The 8,340-nt window shown below is 36.9% G+C and overlaps 1 protein-coding gene across 1 annotated transcript in view; it reads right to left on the reverse strand.

The window, feature by feature from the left end:
- Positions 1–6,091, reverse strand: part of MYO1G (myosin IG) — a gene marked incomplete in the record, with an annotated part of 144,313 nt that extends 138,222 nt beyond the window's left edge. Inside the window, 2 exon segments of the mRNA XM_056518769.1 lie at positions 5,285–5,425; positions 5,867–6,091.
- Positions 6,092–8,340: the final 2,249 nt, after the last annotated feature.

The raw sequence follows: 8,340 nt of genomic DNA on the forward strand, positions 1-8,340 counted from the left end.
TATGACATCACTGATATAATATAATAGTAATATAATGACATGTGATCACAGCGCCGCCCCCTGTATGACATCACTGATATAATATAATAGTAATATAATGACATGTGATCACAGCCCCGCCCCCTGTATGACATCACTGATATTATATAATAGTAATATAATGACATGTGATCATAGCCCCGCCCCCTGTGTGACATCTCTGATATAATAGTAATATAATGACAGGTGATCACAGCCCCGCCCCCTGTATGACATCACTGATATAATATAATAGTAATATAATGACATGTGATCACAGCCCCGCCCCCTGTATGACATCACTGATATGATGTAATAGTAATATAATGACAGGTGATCACAGCCCCGCCCCCTGTATGACATCACTGATATAATAGTAATATAATGACATGTGATCACAGCCCCGCCCCCTGTATGACATCATTGATATAATAGTAATATGACATGTGATCACAGCCCCGCCCCCTGTATGACATCTCTGATATAATATAATAGTAATATAATGACATGTGATCACAGCCCCGCCCCCTGTATGATATCACTGATATAATAGTAATATAATGACATGTGATCACAGCCCCGCCCCCTGTATGACATCATTGATATAATAGTAATATGACATGTGATCACAGCCCCGCCCCCTGTATGACATCTCTGATATAATATAATAGTAATATAATGACATGTGATCACAGCTCCGCCTCCTGTATGATATCACTGATATAATAGTAATATAATGACAGGTGATTACAGCCCTGCCCCCTGTATGACATCACTGATATAATAGTAATATAATGACATGTGATCACAGCCCCGCCCCCTGTATGACATCACTGATATAATAGTAATATAATGACATGTGATCACAGCCCCGCCCCCTGTATGACATCATTGATATAATAGTAATATGACATGTGATCACAGCCCCGCCCCCTGTATGACATCTCTGATATAATATAATAGTAATATAATGACATGTGATCACAGCTCCGCCTCCTGTATGATATCACTGATATAATAGTAATATAATGACAGGTGATTACAGCCCTGCCCCCTGTATGACATCACTGATATAATAGTAATATAATTACATGTGATCACAGTCCCGCCCCCTGTATGACATCACTGATATAATAGTAATATAATGACATGTGATCACAGCCCCGCCCCCTGTATGACATCACTGATATAATATAATAGTAATATAATGAAATGTGATCACAGCCCGCCCCCTGTATGACATCACTGATATAATATAATAGTAATATAATGACATATGATCACAGCCCCGCCCCCTGTATGACATCACTGATATAATATAATGACATGTGATCACAGCCCCGCCCCCTGTATGACATCACTGATATAATATAATAGTAATATAATGACATGTGATCACAGCCCCGCCCCCTGTATGACATCACTGATATAATGTAATAGTAATATAATGACATGTGATCACAGCCCCGCCCCCTGTATGACATCACTGATATAATATAGTGACAAGTGATCACAGCCCCGCCCCCTGTATGACATCACTGATATAATAGTAATATAATGACATGTGATCACAGCCCCGCCCCCTGTATGACATCACTGATATAATAGTAATATAATGACATGTGATCACAGCCCCGCCCCCTGTATGACATCACTGATATAAAAGTAATATAATGACATGTGATCACAGCCCCGCCCCCTGTATGACATCACTGATATAATAGTAATATAATGACATGTGATCACAGCCCCGCCCCCTGTATGACATCACTGATATAATAGTAATATAATGACATGTGATCACAGCCCCGCCCCCTGTATGACATCACTGATATGATATAGACATATTGGGGGAGATTTATCAAAACCTGTGCAGAGGAAAAGTTGCCCAGTTGCCCATAGCAACCAATCAGATCGCTTCTCTCACTTTTCACAGGCCTTTTTAAAAATGAAGGAAGCGATCTGATTGGTTGCTATGGGCAACTGGGCAACTTTTCCTCTGCACAGGTTTTGATAAATCTCTTGTATATACCTGTATATCTCTTGTATATACCTGTATATCTCTTGTATATACCTGTATATCTCTTGTATATACCTGTAAATCTCTTGTATATACCTGTATATCTCTTGTATATACCTGTATATCTCTTGTACATACCTGTATATCTCTTGTACATACCTGTATATCTCTTGTATATACCTGTATATCTCTTGTATATACCTGTATATCTCTTGTATATACCTGTATATCTCTTGTACATACCTGTATATCTCTTGTATATACCTGTATATCTCTTGTATATACCTGTATATCTCTTGTATATACCTGTATATCTCTTGTATATACCTGTATATCTCTTGTATATACCTGTATATCTCTTGTATATACCTGCATATCTCTTGTATATACCTGCATATCTCTTGTATATACCTGTATATCTCTTGTATATACCTGTATATCTCTTGTATATACCTGTATATCTCTTGTATATACCTGTAAATCTCTTGTATATACCTGTAAATCTCTTGTATATACCTGTATATCTTGTATATACCTGTATATCTCTTGTATAAACCTGTAAATCTCTTGTATATACCTGTATATCTCTTGTATATACCTGTATATCTCTTGTATATACCTGTATATCTCTTGTATATACCTGTATATCTCTTGTATATACCTGTAAATCTCTTGTATATACCTGTATATCTCTTGTATATACCTGTAAATCTCTTTTATATACCTGTATATCTCTTGTATATACCTGTATATCTCTTGTATATACCTGTATATCTCTTGTATATACCTGTATATCTCTTGTATATACCTGTAAATCTCTTGTATATACCTGTATATCTCTTGTATATACCTGTATATCTCTTGTATATACCTGTATATCTCTTGTATATACCTGTATATCTCTTGTACATACCTGTATATCTCTTGTACATACCTGTATATCTCTTGTATATACCTGTATATCTCTTGTATATACCTGTATATCTCTTGTACATACCTGTATATCTCTTGTATATACCTGTATATCTCTTGTATATACCTGCATATCTCTTGTATATACCTGCATATCTCTTGTATATACCTGTATATCTCTTGTATATACCTGTATATCTCTTGTATATACCTGTATATCTCTTGTATATACCTGCATATCTCTTGTAAATACCTGTATATCTCTTGTATATACCTGTAAATCTCTTGTATATACCTGTAAATCTCTTGTATATACCTGTATATCTTGTATATACCTGTATATCTCTTGTATATACCTGTAAATCTCTTGTATATACCTGTATATCTCTTGTATATACCTGTATATCTCTTGTATATACCTGTATATCTCTTGTATATACCTGTAAATCTCTTGTATATACCTGTAAATCTCTTGTATATACCTGTATAGTTCTTGTATATACCTGTATATCTCTTGTATATACCTGTATATCTCTTGTATATACCTGTATATCTCTTGTATATACCTGTATATCTCTTGTATATACCTGTATATTTCTTGTATATACCTGTATATCTCTTGTATATACCTGTATAGTTCTTGTATATACCTGTATATCTCTTGTACATACCTGTATATCTCTTGTTCATACCTGTATATCCTTGTATATACCTGTATATCTCTTGTATATACCTGTATATCTCTTGTATATACCTGTAAATCTCTTGTATATACCTGTATATCTCTTGTATATACCTGTATATCTCTTGTATATACCTGTATATCTCTTGTATATACCTGTAAATCTCTTGTATATACCGGTATATCTCTTGTATATACCTGTATATCTCTTGTATATACCTGTAAATCTCTTGTATATACCTGTATATCTCTTGTATATACCTGTAAATCTCTTTTATATACCTGTATATCTCTTGTATATACCTGTATATCTCTTGTATATACCTGTATATCTCTTGTATATACCTGTATATCTCTTGTATATACCTGCATATCTCTTGTATATACCTGCATATCTCTTGTATATACCTGTATATCTCTTGTATATACCTGTATATCTCTTGTATATACCTGTAAATCTCTTGTATATACCTGTATATCTCTTGTATATACCTGTATATCTCTTGTATATACCTGTATATCTCTTGTATATACCTGTATATCTCTTGTATATACCTGTAAATCTCTTGTATATACCTGTATATCTCTTGTATATACCTGTAAATCTCTTGTATATACCTGTATATCTCTTGTACATACCTGTATATCTCTTGTACATACCTGTATATCTCTTGTATATACCTGTATATCTCTTGTACATACCTGGAAATCTCTTGTATATACCTGTATATCTCTTGTATATACCTGTATATCTCTTGTATATACCTGTATATCTCTTGTATATACCTGTATATCTCTTGTATATACCTGTAAATCTCTTGTATATACCTGTAAATCTCTTGTATATACCTGTAAATCTCTTGTATATACCTGTATATCTCTTGTATATACCTGTATATCTCTTGTATATACCTGTAAATCTCTTGTATATACCGGTATATCTCTTGTATATACCTGTATATCTCTTGTATATACCTGTATATCTCTTGTATATAACTGTATATCTCTTGTATATACCTGTATATCTCTTGTATATACCTGTATATCTCTTGTATATACCTGTATATCTCTTGTATATACCTGTATATCTCTTGTATATACCTGTATATCTCTTGTATATACCTGTATATCTCTTGTATATACCTGTATATCTCTTGTATATACCTGTATATCTCTTGTATATACCTGTATATCTCTTGTATATACCTGTCTATCTCTTGTATATACCTGTATATCTCTTGTATATACCTGTATATCTCTTGTATATACCTGCATATCTCTTGTATATACCTGTATATCTCTTGTATATACCTGTAAATCTCTTGTATATACCTGTATATCTCTTGTATATACCGGTCTATCTCTTGTATATACCTGTATATCTCTTGTATATACCTGTATATCTCTTGTACCTGTATATCTCTTGTATATACCTGTATATCTCTTGTATATACCTGTATATCTCTTGTACCTGTATATCTCTTGTATATACCTGTATATCTCTTGTATATACCTGTATATCTCTTGTATATACCTGTATATCTCTTGTACCTGTATATCTCTTGTATATACCTGTATATCTCTTGTATATACCTGTATATCTCTTGTACCTGTATATCTCTTGTATATACCTGTATATCTCTTGTATATACCTGCAGTGCTCAGACTCTCTCCCGTATATGATGACTCCATTTCCTTTCTTTGCTCAGACCTCAGTTTCTCAATCTGCGGTTTTTCGGTCGTCCGCCCCTCTGTTCGGGCTCCGGCTCCTCCACTTCCGCAGGTGATCACATCTAATATATATATAATAAATCAGATGTATATAAAAGAAATAAATGATATCATAAAACCCATCACTGCAGCTTTCTAATCTTTTTGGGGGCAGATTTATTAAAACTTGTGCAGAGGAAAAGTTAACCAGTTGCCCATAGCAACCAATCAGATCGCTGCTTTCATTTTGCCGAGGCCTTGTTAAAAGTGAAAGCAGAGACCTGATTGGTTGCTATGGGCAACTGGTTAACTTTTCCTCTGTACGGGTTTGGATAAATCTCCCCCTTTGTTTTTCGGCCTATTTCCTAGACCTCTGCTTGCTGGCAGTGAACGGCACATACACAAATTGATTGTTGGCAAACCTTAAAAAGCAGACATGGAATTTACTCGTGATTCCCTGCCCCCCTCATAGATTTACATTGGCGGTAATAATATGGCACAGTTTCCAGGACGCTATATATTACCTGCGCTGTATGGTATAGGATCGCGCAGGACATTCGCTTCCTGTTACAGAGAACTATTGGTTACCGCAGTTTTCACGCTTTGCTTTAGTATTGGGTGAAATGTGTGACAAATCTGTTCACTATCTGCACCAGGGATCTCAGACCCTGCAGCGCCCCCCGATGGAGAAAATACACTAGGTGTGCCCATACCCTAAAGCTGGCGTCACACACCCACCATCTTTGTATCCCCTCATCTTGTAAGGCAGTGGTCTCAAACTGTGACCCTCCAGATATTGCAAAACTTCAACTCCCAGCATGCCCGGACAGCCGTTGGCTGTCCGGGCATGCTGGGAGTTGAAGTTTTGCAATTGCTGGAGGGCCACAGTTTAAAGACCACTGCACTAAGTGATAAGATGAGAGGGAAGCCTTGATTTAACTTTCGGGACAGTGTGCATCCTCTGGAGGAGGCATACAGATCTTTAGTGTCCAGGCATGCTGGGAGTTGAAGTTTAGCAACAGCTGGAGGACCACAGTTTAAAGACCACTAAGGGATCAGATAAGAGGGAAGCCTTGATTTACCTTTTGGGGACAGTGTAAATCCTCTGGAGCAGGCAGATAGACCTTTAGTGTCCGTGCATGCTGGGAGTTGAAGTTTAGCAACAGCTGGAGGACCACAGTTTTAAAGACCACTGCACTAAGGGATCAGATAAGAGGGAAGCCTTGATTTACCTTTTGGGGACAGTGTAAATCCTCTGGAGCAGGCAGATAGACCTTTAGTGTCCGTGCATGCTGGGAGTTGAAGTTTAGCAACAGCTGGAGGACCGCAGTTTTAAAGACCACTGCACTAAGGGATCAGATAAGAGGGAAGCCTTGATTTGCCTTTTGGGGACCGTGTGCATCCTCTGGAGAAGGCAGATAGACTTTTAGTGTCCAGGCATGCTGGGAGTTGCAGTTTAGCAGCAGCTGGAGGACCACAGTTTGAAGACCACTAAGGGATCAGATAAGAGGGAAGCCTTGATTTACCTTTTGGGGACAGTGTGCATCCTCTGGAGGAGGCATACAGATCTTTAGTGTCTGGGCATGCTGGGAGTTGAAATTTAGCAACAGCTGGAGGACCGCAGTTTAAAAGACCACTGCACTAAGGGATCAGATAAGAGGGAAGCCTTGATTTAACATTTGGGAACAGTGTGCATCCTCTGGAGGAGGCAGATAGACTTTTAGTGTACGGGCATGCTGGAAGTTGAAGTTTTGCAACATCTGGGGGGCCACAGTTTGAGACCACTCTTCTAAGGCTCCACACGGTAAATTTCCACAAAATTTTGCCGAAATTCAAGCCCCATTAACTTCAACGGTCTTATATTCATGCGAAAAGCAAAATTTCCACGGCAGAATGCCCGTCGCGGAAATTCCGCCGCCTTAATGGCACTGTGAAATCCCATTAAAATCAATGGACAGTAAGTCAATTTTGGTGGAATTTCTGGCGGAATTCTGCACGGAAATTCCGCCATGTGGGCCGTGACTTTTATTGTTCCACATTACAGACTGAGCGCTTTTTATTTTTTTATTTATTTTGCGTGACCAATTGTACTTTTCAACCCCTTACTAACCAAGCTAATTTGGATCGTCCTCATTTTCTTTTCCTTCGTGACATTCTAATAGCTATTCCAAAATATATAGCCGCATAAGGACTTGTTTTGTTGTACTTTTTAATGGAACCATTTTGGAGTTCATATAACTTATTAATAGCATTTTATCATTTATTTTTTTGTTTTGTTTCTTTTGTAGGATATCATTTAAAAAAAAAAAGCGATTTTATCTTTTTGTGTGCGTGTGAGTTTTAGTGGTGTGGCACAATAACACTTTTTATTAAAGGGGTATTCCAGGCAAAAACTATTTTTTATATATCAACTGACTCCGGAAAGTTAACCAGATTTGTAAATTACTTCTATTAAAAAATCTTAATCCTTCCAATAGTTATTAGATTCTGAAGTTGAGTTGTTGTTTTCTGTCTAACTGCTTTCTGATGACTCACGTCTCGGGAGCTGTCCAGCTCCTATGGGGATATTTTCCCATCATGCAAGGGATATTCTCCCATCATGCACAGCTCCCGGGACGTGACATCATCATTGAGCAGTTAGACAGAAAACTTCAGAAGCTAATAACTATTGGAAGGATTAAGATTTTTTAATAGAAGTAATTTACAAATCTGGTTAACTTTACGGAGCCAGTTGATATATAAAAACATTTTTTTGCTTTGAATACCTCTTTAAAGGGGTTGTCCAGGAATAGAAAAACACAGCTTATTTCTTTTTTTTTTTTTTTTAAACAGCTCCCTGTCTGTCCCCAGGTTGGGTGTGGTATTACAACTTGGCTCCATTCACTTCAATGGGGCTGAGCTGCAGAACTGCACCCAACTCGGAGACAGACATGGAGTGGTCTTTGAAAGAGATTAGCTCAGTTTTTTCTATTCCTGGATAATCCCTTTTAAATGACGA

This window comes from Hyla sarda, chromosome 5 (assembly GCF_029499605.1).
Source record: "Hyla sarda isolate aHylSar1 chromosome 5, aHylSar1.hap1, whole genome shotgun sequence".
Lineage (NCBI taxonomy): Eukaryota > Metazoa > Chordata > Amphibia > Anura > Hylidae > Hyla > Hyla sarda.